At 62.6% G+C, this 14,854-nt stretch overlaps 1 long non-coding RNA gene across 1 annotated transcript; it reads right to left on the bottom strand.

Annotated features, from left to right (window-relative positions):
• Positions 1 to 7,566: 7,566 nt before the first annotated feature.
• Positions 7,567 to 8,965, bottom strand: LOC142601843 (uncharacterized). The gene is made up of 2 exons (XR_012835452.1): positions 8,814 to 8,965; positions 7,567 to 7,818 (listed from the first exon to the last, which is right to left on the bottom strand). It is a non-coding gene; the product is annotated as an uncharacterized LOC142601843 (long non-coding RNA).
• Positions 8,966 to 14,854: the final 5,889 nt, after the last annotated feature.

The following is a 14,854-nucleotide window of genomic DNA, read 5'->3' as shown; positions in this document are numbered from 1 at the left end:
TCTATGGGGAATTTCCGCGAATCAGAACGCTCCTTAGAGCGACACTCCGGGTCTGTGTCACTGCAAACCAAATAGCTAAGCCACGGACCGGGCGTCCGTCGAAAAATTACTTGAAAAGATTGAATTTAAAAGACAAGCACGGTACTCGCTTTTCTGAAATTTCTTCCAGCAGTGCCGTCAATTTAGCGGGCAAACCCAGCTGTCGAAATTCCGCTGCAACGGAGCCAGCGGGAACGTGTCCGTGCCGCTATTCCCTGGCCACAGAGCCTTCCGCTCCACCCGTTACTGGGAACGTACAGAGCGTCGGAAGAACGTACAGAGCGTCGTCTGCAGAGAAGCAGAGTTGAAAGACGGGGACCGGGAGACGGACAGAGAGGGAAGGAGAAAGGAACGGAGGGACGGGCTGCGGGGCAGACAGGGAGGAAGGAAGAGAGAACGAAAGAGGGACAGGGAGCCAGAGAAACCGCGACGGGGAAAGAAAAAGGTACCGACGGGCTAGGGGGCAGAGAGGGGAGGCTTTAGAAAAACAGGGACGGGGAGCAAGACAGAGCGAGAGGGAGAAAGGGCACCGTGGCGACGGGGGACGGGACAGAGAGGCAGGCCTTCAAAATGAGGGGCAGGGAACAGGCTCAAGAGGGACGGAGAAAGAGAGAGACTCACGACGACTCGCTACAGAGCCGAGAAGGAAGACCTCGAACAACGGGAACGAGGAGCCGGACAGAGCGAGCCAGAGAGGGCAGAAATACCGACGGGCTACAGGACCGAGGGGGAGGAACGCAAAACCAGCGGCTGGGGGGCCAGACAGAGAGAGAGGGAGAGAGAGAGAGAGAGAAGGAAACAAGAGCCACGGGCTACAGGGCAGAGAGAGCCAGGACCTAAAAAAAGGTGGGGACAGGCAGCCCGTCAGAGCGAGATGGAAGAAGAACGTACAGGGGAGCAGAAAGCAAAGCAAAAAACCCCACAGCGGGGCGGGAAAGCGAGGGGGGCAGAGGAGGGCCCGCGACGCAGAAGAGAGGCGACGGGGCCCCGCGGAGCCCAGCACTCACCGCAGCTCCGGCTCTGGGCGCTGCCGGGAGAGCTTGCCGGCGCAGACCCTTCTTTCCCCTGCTCTCCGCCTTTCCTTTGCCGTTACTCCGGTCGCTTGGCTGTCCTCCGCCTCAGAGGATACACGGGTGTCTTCTTAGAGCTCCGAGGAGACGAGTCTTCCTAGACGAGCGGCCTCCCTCCCTCGCACACGGCCGCGCCGTGCTTTGGGTTACGCGTACCGACCGACCCTGCGGTGCCCGTTGGCAGCCCGACCTGCCGCGGAGCACGACGAGGGATCTTTCCTCAGCCGGCGAGGCAGGCTCGCTCTTGCCTGCAGCGGGAGGCAGCTGCCGGCCGCAGAGCCTTCCATCTCTTCCTCTTCTTCCCCTTGCTCTGGCCGTTCCAGCTTCCCTTAGGGCAGCTCCCGTCCACGGCCGGTAAGCGCTCCGCCGCCTCTCCCTTTTCGCCGCCACGCCACCAGGAGAGCCAGGCCAGGCACGGACGACCCCCGCGAGCGCGAGGCGGGGGCAGTCAACGGCATCCCCAAAGGAGGAACAGGCAACCGCGTCCTCAGCGCGGCCTGGCAGAGGGAAAGAAAAAGCAGCGGCCGTTACTACCGCGGGTCGGCCCTGGCCGGAGACCCCCCCCCTCCTTCTGCAGGGGCTTCCGCAGACGCCGCTCTTTCCCCGCGCTGCTGCCGCCGGCACCCCCGTTCAGGAAGAAAGCGGCACAGGCGAGGGCCAGCTTGCCGCCTTGGCGCCAGGGCTTGGGGGCGGCCTGGGGCTGCCGGACAGGCTTCAGGAGAGGTGCTGGAATTGGGAGCTGCTGCACAAGCTGAGCGGGGCCGGGGGAGGCTCAGGGGGAGCTCCGGCGAGTCGGGGAGACGCCCAGCGCCTGCGCCTGGCAGGCTGTCCGCCTTCTTGCCCCCCCCCTTCCCCGTCAGCTCCCGGGACACTCTCTGGGGCTGCCGCAGCGGGCGGCTGGAACCTTCCCGTCCCGTCCCGTGCCGTCCCGCCACCCCCGGGCTGCCAGCGGGCACGAGAACAGCCTGCACCCGCCGCCGGGGCTCGCTCACCTCACCTCACCGCTGAGCCCGGCCCTCAGCCGCCGCCGGGACCGGCGCCCAGCGTGCCGCCATGCTGCTGCCGCGCACCGCGCATGCGCCGGGCGGCGCCGGCGCGCCGGAGGGGCCAGAGCCGGCGCGTGACCGCCGGGCTGCAGTACCGCACTGCGGCCACCAGGCGGCAGCAGCGAAGGCGGCGCTGCTGCGCCCCTGGACGGTGCCGGCGCTGCAGTCCGGCGCTTCGGCTCCGGGCAGGCGGCGGCGGCGGCGGCAGCACCAGCGGCAGCGGCCAGCTCCCGGCCGGCGGCACGCGCCCGGGGCAGCAGCGGCGCTGCAGTTCGAGCGCCCGCCGGCACCGCGCCCGTCGGGGGGCAGAGGCGTTTCCTTAGCGGGAAGCAGCAAGGAGCGCCCCGGCGGCGGCGGCGGCGGCAGCGCCCCGCGGGCGCTGCAACGTCGCGATGCCGTTACCGGGGGGGGGGCAACGTGAAGCACGGCGGCACGTAGCCGCAGTCCCGCCGTTGGGTGACCGGGCGGCAGGAGCCGAGCGGGCACTGGCTATAGACTGCGTCGGGGGCGGAGTTTGGGGTCAGGGGCGGGGCCAGGGAGCGTCGGGGAGGGGGTTTGCGTCGGGGGCGGTGCCTGGCGTGCGTGAGGGGCGGAGTTTGCGTCGGGGGCGGGGCCTGGCGTGCGTGAGGGGCGGAGTTTGCGTCGGGGGCGGGGCCTGGCGTGCGTGAGGGGCGGAGTTTGCGTCGGGGGCGGGGCCTGGCGTGCGTGAGGGGCGGAGTTTGCGTCGGGGGCGGGGCCTGGCGTGCGTGAGGGGCGGAGTTTGCGTCGGGGCGGGGCCTGGCGTGCGTGAGGGGCGGAGTTTGCGTCGGGGGCGGGGCCTGGCGTGCGTGAGGGGCGGAGTTTGCGTCGGGGGCGGGGCCTGGCGTGCGTGAGGGGCGGAGTTTGCGTCGGGGGCGGGGCCTGGCGTGCGTGAGGGGCGGAGTTTGCGTCGGGGGCGGGGCCTGGCGTGCGTGAGGGGCGGAGTTTGCGTCGGGGCGGGGCCTGGCGTGCGTGAGGGGCGGAGTTTGCGTCGGGGGCGGGGCCTGGCGTGCGTGAGGGGCGGAGTTTGCGTCGGGGGCGGGGCCTGGCGTGCGTGAGGGGCGGAGTTTGCGTCGGGGGCGGGGCCTGGCGTGCGTGAGGGGCGGAGTTTGCGTCGGGGGCGGGGCCTGGCGTGCGTGAGGGGCGGAGTTTGCGTCGGGGGCGGGGCCTGGCGTGCGTGAGGGGCGGAGTTTGCGTCGGGGGCGGGGCCTGGCGTGCGTGAGGGGCGGAGTTTGCGTCGGGGGCGGGGCCTGGCGTGCGTGAGGGGCGGAGTTTGCGTCGGGGCGGGGCCTGGCGTGCGTGAGGGGCGGAGTTTGCGTCGGGGGCGGGGCCTGGCGTGCGTGAGGGGCGGAGTTTGCGTCGGGGGCGGGGCCTGGCGTGCGTGAGGGGCGGAGTTTGCGTCGGGGGCGGGGCCTGGCGTGCGTGAGGGGCGGAGTTTGCGTCGGGGGCGGGGCCTGGCGTGCGTGAGGGGCGGAGTTTGCGTCGGGGGCGGGGCCTGGCGTGCGTGAGGGGCGGAGTTTGCGTCGGGGGCGGGGCCTGGCGTGCGTGAGGGGCGGAGTTTGCGTCGGGGGCGGGGCCTGGCGTGCGTGAGGGGCGGAGTTTGCGTCGGGGGCGGGGCCTGGCGTGCGTGAGGGGCGGAGTTTGCGTCGGGGGCGGGGCCTGGCGTGCGTGAGGGGCGGAGTTTGCGTCGGGGGCGGGGCCTGGCGTGCGTGAGGGGCGGAGTTTGCGTCGGGGGCGGGGCCTGGCGTGCGTGAGGGGCGGAGTTTGCGTCGGGGGCGGGGCCTGGCGTGCGTGAGGGGCGGAGTTTGCGGTCAGGGGCGGGGCCTGGCGTGCGTGAGGGGCGGAGTTTGCGTCGGGGGCGGGGCCTGGCGTGCGTGAGGGGCGGAGTTTGCGTCGGGGGCGGGGCCTGGCGTGCGTGAGGGGCGGAGTTTGCGTCGGGGGCGGGGCCTGGCGTGCGTGAGGGGCGGAGTTTGCGTCGGGGGCGGGGCCAAGGAGCATCCCGGAGGATGCCTGCCATATGAAGTTGTTGAATACGTTCATGCACACACACCCCCCACACACACCCCCCTCCATCCTCCCCTGCCCTCCATCACAGCCCCTCGCCCCCTGCAAAGGAAGCGCAAACGCAGCCGGGAGGCCAAAAGAGACCGCAAGCCTTTATTCGGTCACGCACGGACCCCCCCCCGCCCGGGAGCGACTCCGCACCTGGGCACGAGGCCCCGCTCTGGGGCGCCGCGGCAGTCGTTCCGATATCCATAAAGTAGCATTTTCAACTTGACCGGGACAGAAATGCGTTGGCGTTAGCGCTTAGACACCCTTTCATTTAGGGTTAAACGCACTACTTGCTTTGCTTTTCAAGAACAGCCTGAGGACGGATAAAAAGCACGCTTTGCTAAAGAGCAGCCTTTGAAGGAGAGCAGGACAACCGAGAAAAAAGGACACGTCTTGCCCCGAAAAGAGCCCACAGCTGGGTGACTGCCAGAGAGGCCTGGAGTCAACAACAATCGGCAGGAACCAGGGCAAGGGAAAGGTGGCCGGAGGAGTTTGCGACCACCTACCCAATTAAGGGACTGAGCAAATTACACCCCCCACACCCTCGAGGCGCGTGCCTGCTCATTTAAAGGTGCTCGACCGATAGCAGATGATGCGGCAATTAATAACCGCTTAGCGTAAATTCAGGTGGGTTTTTCTCATCCTGCTACAAGATAAAGACGTGGTAGAATTCTGCGTGCAGTGCGCTAGCCTGGTGGAACTACCGCCTAGCGCCCATCTCTGCGCAGACATGAAGTCAATAAAATACCTCTGCTCTGCGTTTATGTCGGCGTACTCCACGCCGGGTAAACGATCCCACTTTGGGGACAACAAACACTTTTGGAACAGAGGCGCGGTCGGTCCGTCGGGCTCCTGGAGAGCTGGGCTGCCGTGCAGAGGCGGAGGCCGCTGCCGCCAAAACCGAGGAGCCGGCTGCAGGGCGCTAGAAGAGAGGAGAAAAGTGGCAGCCAGCTGGATGGGGGGGGGGGGGGGGGGGGGCGAGCGAGAAAGCACGAGGCAGGGGAAGGGACGGCGAGCGAAGGACGGGGCCGGGGAGCCCGACAGAGAGGGAGAAAGAAGCGGCAGGGAGAGAGGAAGAAAGGCAGCGGGGAGAAGAGGAGGCAGCGGGACGGCGACCGACAAACGAGGACGGGGAGCGGGACAGAGAGGCAGAAAACGACCCCGGGCGGGCAGCGCCACGGAGAGGGAGGAAAAAAGAATAAGGGCAGGGAGCCGGACCGAGAGGTACGGCGAGGAACGGCGGCACGGGGAGCAGGACAGAGCAACAGAGACCAAAGAAAGGAAGCGGGAGCGTGAGAGACCCGGGCTGGGGAGCAGGGAGAAGGACAGATAAAAGGAGAGAGCAACAGAGGGAAAGAGGACCGGGGAGCGGGACGCCGGGGCAGAGTGAGAAAAAGAGGGGCAGCGAGCAGGACAGAGCGGTAGAGGCAGGAGGAGGACAGAGGGAGAGAGAGAGAGACCAAAGAGGGAGACGAGGACTGGGCAGAGGGGAGAGAAAGACAGGGGCGAGGAGCAGAGACACAAAGGTGCCAGGAAAAGGACAGTCAGATGGTGCAAGAAACAGGGTCGGGGAGCAGGACAAAAGCACAAAGAAAAAGGAGAGCCTAAGGAAGGAAGGATAAAGACGGGACAGGGAACGGGGACGTACGCAGCGAAACAAAAGTAGAACAGAGAAGAGGGGACGGGGATGGAGGAATGCAGAGAGAGATGCAGGCTGGTGGTACACAGAGATAGCGAAGGTAAGCAAACACAGCGACAGGCAGGAGGACCTGGTTCTGACGACCCGTCGCTCCCGGTGTCGCTTCCACGGCCTCAAAAAGCGCCACACGCCACACGCCACAGGAACGGGAGAGTGAAAGCAAAGGCACGGGAAGCTTTTTCAAAAGAAAAGAAACGCTCTTAGTCATTTGCCTGAGAATCACAGCTTACAGTTACTCCATGTCTTCCGGCCTCACAGGATGAGGCAGAGGGACAGTTGATTCCGTCTCCGCTTCATCTCTGGATGGAGCTTCTCTCGTATCTGTGGCAAAAGGAAAAAAAAAAAAAAAAAAAAAAAAAAGGCAAGCTATTATAAGACGACAGTCCTTGCACAAAGCCACGTGAAGTGAATTCTCTGGTACGATAAGCTCAGGAAGATTTCATAGAGTATCTCTGGTCGGAAGGGACCCATCAGGATCACCGAGCCCAAGCCCCTGCTCCTCGCAGGACTACCGAAAACTAAGCCGTGCGACTAAGAGCATCGTCCGGACCCTGCTCGAACTCCTGACGGGCTCGGTGGCTGCGACCGCTTCCCTGGGGAGCCTGTTCCGTGACTGACCGCCCTCTCAGTGAAAAAGCCTTTTCCCAACGTCCAGTCTGAACTTCCCCTGACGCAGCTTCGTCCCGTTTCCGTGGGCCCTGTCGCTGGTCCCCCGAGAGAGCGGAGGTCAGCGCCTCCCCCTCCGCCGTCCCCCTCGAGGAAGGCGCAGACTGCGAGGAGGTCACCTCTCAGCCTTCTCGTCTCCAAGCCGAACGAACCAAGCGACCTCAGCCGCTCCCCCGAAGTCTCGCCTCGGAGACCTCTCGCCATCTCGGTCGCCCTCCTCCGCACACGCTCCAAGAGCGTCGTTCTGTGGCACCGCTCTCACCTGGAACCTAACGCTGCACGTAGCTCAGCCGAGCGGAAAGGAAACGACAGGCTAAAGGGACAAAGACGCGATTTAAGGCATCTGCAACGACGGCAGGTGCCTGTCCGTAGCCCCTCTATTTCACAGCGCTCCTGCGTATCAAAGGAAGAGCGCGAGAACAGACAAGATACACAGCCTGGCCGCGTAACCCTTGGGGGAGGACGGCGAAAGGAGAGAAGATCCAGAAAGAGGAAGCGGCTGGTCCTTCACTTTTGGTAACAGAATTAACATCAACATACTTCACCTCCACGTCCCTTCCCTTTGAAATTGAAAACGCCACCCAATTCTCTGCCACTGTTGACCACCGACACTTGTAAATTTCTAGCCAGACCCCTCAGAAAAACAAAGTTTCAAGTCCCTGGCTAGGGGAAGAAACCAGGCAAGCGCCGCCATTCCCTCCCCCGATAACGCTAGCAAAAAAAACAGCCGCTGGGGGGGGGGGGGGCGCGAGCGTTCCTCCGAAAGAAAAATCAGGTGAGAAACCGCAATTTTCTTTTCAGCTTGCCTACAAGACAGATGTCTTTGTAGTTGTTTCTGCCACAGATGCTACAAAACGTGTCAACTGCACAAAGAGTAAAGTTTTGCAACTGATCTACGAGTCGGTACCAAAAGCTACCTAAAGCAGTACACAAAGTCCCATTCGTCAACAACTCTCTGACCCTGTTTCATATTCAAAAGAAGAAAAAAAAAAAAAAGTAATGCCAATCACACAGACAAGCCCGGGAACCCTCAACGTGAGAATCTTTCCGTTCAGCTGGAGGCAGAACAAGTACTTACCACGTGCATCCTCACCTGGCTCTCCCCTGCTAGCAGAGCAGCACGCCAATACCGTCCGGTCCACGCTGCGGTACGCCTAGCCGCTTCTGCGTATTTACCGCCACCCGACTTGATGCTCTCACAAAGAGATCGACGAAAAAGCCACCCTTTCTTTGAAAAAATAAAAACCAGAAACACACCGTAAGGAATGGTAGGCGAACGTATTTCTAAGTCATAACCCACAGTTTGCAATCAATCAGACCGAGGGCAGCTCGGACGATGCGGTACGCTCCTCAAACACCTTTCGCACCCGGAATAACAGACGTACTCCTTTACCACGGGACAAATCCGGCACAGGGACAAATTTCAGGCTGTTTTTGTCACACGACCGTTCTTGCGCACCAGCCAGTGGATTCAGAATTAAGGACGGGACGAGCTAAACGCCCACACAAGCCTCATAGCCATAAGAAACTATTAAAAATAGAAAAAAAACTTCCACGTTTTAGATCGCGTTGCCTTAGGGACCGCCTCCTTCAAAGTCTGCCGGGGGGGGGGGGGGGGGGCGCGCACGCACGCGTGCGAGGCGTGGAAATCGGTCACAGAATTCGGTTGCCTAACGGGAGGCGGCCCTTCTCCTCGCAAGGCAAACGTTTCAAAACATCGCGCGCTTTTTTCCGACCTTTCCCTGGGGGTCCACGCGATGCTAAATTAAATATTCTGCAAGTAACCGAGCAGGAGATGGAAAGTAAGCTAAGATGCTCTCTGCCGTACAACGTTTGTTCGAGATTGTCCCCGAGGGAATCGCACAAAGCCCACGATTGCTGAACCGGTACGTCGGAGGCCCTACGGGAAACGGCGCCGACGTTTCGCCGAGCTCTTCTCCTGTCAAGAAGGGGACCTTTTCTACGGTACCCCTACTGGCGTTCTGCCTACTTTCGGCTCGTTCTGGCAGGTCAGCTTCCAGAGAAACCCTGAGATTTCAAACCGCCGAGCAACATTCACGAGTCTTACTCTCTGACTATGGGGAATTTCCGCGAATCAGAACGCTCCTTAGAGCGACACTCCGGGTCTGTGTCACTGCAAACCAAATAGCTAAGCCACGGACCGGGCGTCCGTCGAAAAATTACTTGAAAAGATTGAATTTAAAAGACAAGCACGGTACTCGCTTTTCTGAAATTTCTTCCAGCAGTGCCGTCAATTTAGCGGGCAAACCCAGCTGTCGAAATTCCGCTGCAACGGAGCCAGCGGGAACGTGTCCGTGCCGCTATTCCCTGGCCACAGAGCCTTCCGCTCCACCCGTTACTGGGAACGTACAGAGCGTCGGAAGAACGTACAGAGCGTCGGAAGAACGTACAGAGCGTCGTCTGCAGAGAAGCAGAGTTGAAAGACGGGGACCGGGAGACGGACAGAGAGGGAAGGAGAAAGGAACGGAGGGACGGGCTGCGGGGCAGACAGGGAGGAAGGAAGAGAGAACGAAAGAGGGACAGGGAGCCAGAGAAACCGCGACGGGGAAAGAAAAAGGTACCGACGGGCTAGGGGGCAGAGAGGGGAGGCTTTAGAAAAACAGGGACGGGGAGCAAGACAGAGCGAGAGGGAGAAAGGGCACCGTGGCGACGGGGGACGGGACAGAGAGGCAGGCCTTCAAAATGAGGGGCAGGGAACAGGCTCAAGAGGGACGGAGAAAGAGAGAGACTCACGACGACTCGCTACAGAGCCGAGAAGGAAGACCTCGAACAACGGGAACGAGGAGCCGGACAGAGCGAGCCAGAGAGGGCAGAAATACCGACGGGCTACAGGACCGAGGGGGAGGAACGCAAAACCAGCGGCTGGGGGGCCAGACAGAGAGAGAGGGAGAGAGAGAGAGAGAGAAGGAAACAAGAGCCACGGGCTACAGGGCAGAGAGAGCCAGGACCTAAAAAAAGGTGGGGACAGGCAGCCCGTCAGAGCGAGATGGAAGAAGAACGTACAGGGGAGCAGAAAGCAAAGCAAAAAACCCCACAGCGGGGCGGGAAAGCGAGGGGGGCAGAGGAGGGCCCGCGACGCAGAAGAGAGGCGACGGGGCCCCGCGGAGCCCAGCACTCACCGCAGCTCCGGCTCTGGGCGCTGCCGGGAGAGCTTGCCGGCGCAGACCCTTCTTTCCCCTGCTCTCCGCCTTTCCTTTGCCGTTACTCCGGTCGCTTGGCTGTCCTCCGCCTCAGAGGATACACGGGTGTCTTCTTAGAGCTCCGAGGAGACGAGTCTTCCTAGACGAGCGGCCTCCCTCCCTCGCACACGGCCGCGCCGTGCTTTGGGTTACGCGTACCGACCGACCCTGCGGTGCCCGTTGGCAGCCCGACCTGCCGCGGAGCACGACGAGGGATCTTTCCTCAGCCGGCGAGGCAGGCTCGCTCTTGCCTGCAGCGGGAGGCAGCTGCCGGCCGCAGAGCCTTCCATCTCTTCCTCTTCTTCCCCTTGCTCTGGCCGTTCCAGCTTCCCTTAGGGCAGCTCCCGTCCACGGCCGGTAAGCGCTCCGCCGCCTCTCCCTTTTCGCCGCCACGCCACCAGGAGAGCCAGGCCAGGCACGGACGACCCCCGCGAGCGCGAGGCGGGGGCAGTCAACGGCATCCCCAAAGGAGGAACAGGCAACCGCGTCCTCAGCGCGGCCTGGCAGAGGGAAAGAAAAAGCAGCGGCCGTTACTACCGCGGGTCGGCCCTGGCCGGAGACCCCCCCCCTCCTTCTGCAGGGGCTTCCGCAGACGCCGCTCTTTCCCCGCGCTGCTGCCGCCGGCACCCCCGTTCAGGAAGAAAGCGGCACAGGCGAGGGCCAGCTTGCCGCCTTGGCGCCAGGGCTTGGGGGCGGCCTGGGGCTGCCGGACAGGCTTCAGGAGAGGTGCTGGAATTGGGAGCTGCTGCACAAGCTGAGCGGGGCCGGGGGAGGCTCAGGGGGAGCTCCGGCGAGTCGGGGAGACGCCCAGCGCCTGCGCCTGGCAGGCTGTCCGCCTTCTTGCCCCCCCCCTTCCCCGTCAGCTCCCGGGACACTCTCTGGGGCTGCCGCAGCGGGCGGCTGGAACCTTCCCGTCCCGTCCCGTGCCGTCCCGCCACCCCCGGGCTGCCAGCGGGCACGAGAACAGCCTGCACCCGCCGCCGGGGCTCGCTCACCTCACCTCACCGCTGAGCCCGGCCCTCAGCCGCCGCCGGGACCGGCGCCCAGCGTGCCGCCATGCTGCTGCCGCGCACCGCGCATGCGCCGGGCGGCGCCGGCGCGCCGGAGGGGCCAGAGCCGGCGCGTGACCGCCGGGCTGCAGTACCGCACTGCGGCCACCAGGCGGCAGCAGCGAAGGCGGCGCTGCTGCGCCCCTGGACGGTGCCGGCGCTGCAGTCCGGCGCTTCGGCTCCGGGCAGGCGGCGGCGGCGGCGGCAGCACCAGCGGCAGCGGCCAGCTCCCGGCCGGCGGCACGCGCCCGGGGCAGCAGCGGCGCTGCAGTTCGAGCGCCCGCCGGCACCGCGCCCGTCGGGGGGCAGAGGCGTTTCCTTAGCGGGAAGCAGCAAGGAGCGCCCCGGCGGCGGCGGCGGCGGCAGCGCCCCGCGGGCGCTGCAACGTCGCGATGCCGTTACCGGGGGGGGGGGGGGGCAACGTGAAGCACGGCGGCACGTAGCCGCAGTCCCGCCGTTGGGTGACCGGGCGGCAGGAGCCGAGCGGGCACTGGCTATAGACTGCGTCGGGGGCGGAGTTTGGGTTAGGGGGCAGGGTCGTCGGGGGACGGTGTTTGCCGGGGGAGGCCTGGCGTGCGTGAGGGCGAGTGCCTGGGGCGGGGGCCTGGTTGTGAGGAGGGCGGGTTTTGCGTCGGGGGCGGTGCCTGGCGTGCGTCGGGGCGGAGTTTGCGTCGGGGGGCGGGGCCTGGCGTGCGTGAGGGGCGGAGTTTGCGTCGGGGCGGGGCCTGGCGTGCGTGAGGGGCGGAGTTTGCGTCGGGGGCGGGGCCTGGCGTGCATGAGGGGCGGAGTTTGCGTCGGGGGCGGGGCCTGGCGTGCGTGAGGGCGGAGTTTGCGTCGGGGGCGGGGCCTGGCGTGCGTGAGGGGCGGTGTTTGCATCGGGGGCGGGGGCCTGGCCGTGCGTGAGGGGCGGAGTTTGCGTCGGGGGCGGGGCCTGGCGTGCGTGAGGGGCGGAGTTTGCGTCGGGGGCGGGGCCTGGCGTGCGTGAGGGGCGGAGTTTGCATCGGGGGCGGGGCCTGGCGTGCGTGAGGGGCGGAGTTTTGCGTCGGGGGCGGGGCCTGGCGTGCGTGAGGGGCGGAGTTTGCATCGGGGCGGGGCCTGGCGTGCGTGAGGGGCGGAGTTTGCGTCGGGGGCGGGGCCTGGCTTGCGTGAGGGGCGGAGTTTGCGTCGGGGCGGGGCCTGGCGTGCGTGAGGGGCGGAGTTTGCATTGGGGGCGGGGCCTGGCGTGCGTGAGGGGCGGAGTTTGCTCGGGGGCGGGGCCTGGCGTGCGTGAGGGGCGGAGTTTGGGTGGGGGGGGGGGCCTGGCGTGCGTGAGGGGGCGGAGTTTGCGTCGGGGGCGGGGCCTGGCGTGCGTGAGGGGCGGAGTTTGCGTCGGGGGCGGGGCCTGGCGTGCGTGAGGGGGCGGAGTTTGCATCGGGGCGGGGCCAAGGAGCATCCCGGAGGATGCCTGCCATATGAAGTTGTTGAATACGTTCATGCACACACACCCCCCTCCATCCTCCCCTGCCCTCCATCACAGCCCCTCGCCCCCTGCAAAGGAAGCGCAAACGCAGCCGGGAGGCCAAAAGAGACCGCAAGCCTTTATTCGGTCACGCACGGACCCCCCCCCGCCCGGGAGCGACTCCGCACCTGGGCACGAGGCCCCGCTCTGGGGCGCCGCGGCAGTCGTTCCGATATCCATAAAGTAGCATTTTCAACTTGACCGGGACAGAAATGCGTTGGCGTTAGCGCTTAGACACCCTTTCATTTAGGGTTAAACGCACTACTTGCTTTGCTTTTCAAGAACAGCCTGAGGACGGATAAAAAGCACGCTTTGCTAAAGAGCAGCCTTTGAAGGAGAGCAGGACAACCGAGAAAAAAGGACACGTCTTGCCCCGAAAAGAGCCCACAGCTGGGTGACTGCCAGAGAGGCCTGGAGTCAACAACAATCGGCAGGAACCAGGGCAAGGGAAAGGTGGCCGGAGGAGTTTGCGACCACCTACCCAATTAAGGGACTGAGCAAATTACACCCCCCACACCCTCGAGGCGCGTGCCTGCTCATTTAAAGGTGCTCGACCGATAGCAGATGATGCGGCAATTAATAACCGCTTAGCGTAAATTCAGGTGGGTTTTTCTCATCCTGCTACAAGATAAAGACGTGGTAGAATTCTGCGTGCAGTGCGCTAGCCTGGTGGAACTACCGCCTAGCGCCCATCTCTGCGCAGACATGAAGTCAATAAAATACCTCTGCTCTGCGTTTATGTCGGCGTACTCCACGCCGGGTAAACGATCCCACTTTGGGGACAACAAACACTTTTGGAACAGAGGCGCGGTCGGTCCGTCGGGCTCCTGGAGAGCTGGGCTGCCGTGCAGAGGCGGAGGCCGCTGCCGCCAAAACCGAGGAGCCGGCTGCAGGGCGCTAGAAGAGAGGAGAAAAGTGGCAGCCAGCTGGATGGGGGGGGGGGGGGGGCTGAGCGAGAAAGCACGAGGCAGGGGAAGGGACGGTGAGTGAAAGAGAAGACAGGTACAAGAAAAATGACAGAGAAACAACAAGAGGGAAAAAAAGGGAGCAGGACAGAGGTGGAGAAAGAAGCAGCAGGAACAGAGGAAGAGAGGCAGGGAGAGGGAGCAGGACAGGTGAAGAATCATAGAATCTTTACCCTTGGAAAAGACCTCTAAGATCATCTGTTCCAACCGTTGACCTAACACCACCATGTCCAGTAAACCATGTCCCCACGTGCCACATCTACAGAAAAAAGTCCAGGAAGAATAATGACATGGAGCAGGATGAAGAAAAAACCTGGGATGGGCAGCACAACAGAGGGGGATTAAATAGAATAGGGACAGGGAGCAGGACAGAGTAACAGAGTATAAAGAGAGGAAGCAGGACAGAAATTGGAGGGGTAAGGACAGATAGAAGGACAGAGCAACAGAGCAAAAGAGGGTCACGGAGCAGGACACTGGGACAGAATGACAAAAAGAGGAGTGGCTAGCTGGACAGTGGTACAGAGACAAGAAGAACAGAGAGAGAGAGAAGAGATAACGACCGGCGGCGGGGCAGGGAAGAAAGGTCAGAGTAGGGAGCAGCAGAGAGGGATGGAGAAAGTGAGGGATGGGGAGCAGGATTGAGGAGCAGGGACAGAAAGGTACAGGGAAAAGGACAATGAGATGGAGGAAGAAATAGGGTCAGGGAGCAGGACAAAAGGACAGACAGAGAAAAAGGAGAGGAAGAAGGCAGGATAAAGGTTGGGACAGGGAATGGGACACATGGAGAGAGAAAAAGTAGGGCAGAGAACAGGGAAGAGGGATTAACATAGAGAGTGCAGATTGGGACAAAGAGATGGGGAAGGTAAAAACAGCGATGGAGGAGGATGTGCTTCTGACAACCTGTCACACTCCTGTTGTCACTTCCGTGGCCTCAGAAATGGGATGTGGTTCAGGACAGAAGAATGGGGCAGTGAAAGAAAAGGCACAGGGAAGTTTTTAAAAAGAAAAAACAAGAGACATCAAAATAGTAATGGGAATGGGATAGGGATGGGGAGGAGGACAGAACAAGAGAGTAACAAGAGAGACAGGACACCAGACAGAAAATCAGAGGAAAAAAGGGACAGAAAGCTGGATATAACACAGCATGTTAAGGTATCTATGGGTAACCAGAACACAGAATTGTTCTTGAATCTGGTCCACGGTGGAGAGGAAGCCTTGACTGCCTTGGTTGTCAAACCAACAGTGAACCTAAGTTAGGTCCCGTGCCCATGCCATGAAAAGAGGAAAGGCATTTCTACATTATGTATAGCAGTTTTATCTTGTATGCAAGTATTAATACATTGCTTTACACTGCTGCATTTCTTGGGTATTGTGTAGTATTTTCATTGGTCATGAATAAATGCATTTGAAGAGTTTGTACTATTACTGACTTCAGGTATTGTTGGTTTGAAAGTAAACCAAGAAAACACCATACTGGAGGTGATGCCATTTTAATAGTCTCTGAATTTCCAAAATTTGAAAGGAAAAATAATGGAATATGCAGCTATTACCA

This window comes from Balearica regulorum, chromosome 4 (assembly GCF_011004875.1).
Source record: "Balearica regulorum gibbericeps isolate bBalReg1 chromosome 4, bBalReg1.pri, whole genome shotgun sequence".
NCBI classification, from domain to species: domain Eukaryota; kingdom Metazoa; phylum Chordata; class Aves; order Gruiformes; family Gruidae; genus Balearica; species Balearica regulorum.
The sequence above is the reverse complement of the archived record's forward strand: the minus strand, read 5'-3'. Positions and strand labels throughout refer to the sequence as shown.